This window comes from Alligator sinensis, unplaced genomic scaffold (assembly GCF_000455745.1).
Source record: "Alligator sinensis unplaced genomic scaffold, ASM45574v1 scaffold206_1, whole genome shotgun sequence".
Classification (NCBI taxonomy): Eukaryota; Metazoa; Chordata; order Crocodylia; family Alligatoridae; genus Alligator; species Alligator sinensis.
The window spans coordinates 409,687-410,546 of record NW_005843055.1 but is presented as its reverse complement, the minus strand read 5'-3'; positions in this window follow the sequence as shown (position 1 = coordinate 410,546).

The following is an 860-nucleotide window of genomic DNA, read 5'->3' as shown; positions in this document are numbered from 1 at the left end:
CCCCCCCCCGTCCCCTTGTATTCGGACCCAGATCACTTCAGCCTGACCCTCCTCTGCCCCCCTGCTACTCATTGAGGACGTGTGTATTGCTGTTTGACGTAGAGCATCACACCCCAGCCTCTCCTCCCTGCTTTGTCCCTCTATGTCGAGCTTGGATCCTGGAGGCTCGGAGACCCAGCCCGGTCTGCGCCCCTCACGCTCTGCTCAGCAAGGGGGGTGGATGGTCCATGGGGGGCTGTCCTGCATCATCCTCCCTGCCCCTCCAGGGGCAGTGAGCACTCGGACATGCTTCTAACACACGTGTGTATTCTAACACAGGCAGGTATGTACATGTGTGCACTCCAAATTCATGGAAATGGGAGACTCCTCCTTAACTTGCGCATACAGCCATGTGGCCGAGGGAAAGCCTAACTCGAGGGCATCCAAACTGCAAGCTTTCAGGCTTGGGCCTGCACTCAGGATGCCTGCCAAAGGATCTGGAAGCATCTGAAGCCCCAGGCAAGGGTGGAGGATGTTTGCGGGTAGCAGGGTCACATTTGGTTCGTGAATGACTCACAGATTTGGAATTGATTTGGTTGGTTTGATGTGGAACACGAAAAATTTCCCTTTAAAAAAATGTGCAGGCATCACCCACAAGTATGTATGCACAGGCACACATACAGATGTGTGCACACACATGTGCACATGGTTCTGCCAGGTTGGGTGGAGGTGGCTGCTCTCACCTTGCCCCTGTCCCAGCTCCCCCCTCCCGGGACACGCCCAGCGCAGGGCTGAGCAGAGGTGTGCAGGGCCCCGACCCCGACCCCGAGCTCGTTCAGAACAGGCCCTGTCGCCACTCCCTGAGCCACCCTCCCCTGCCA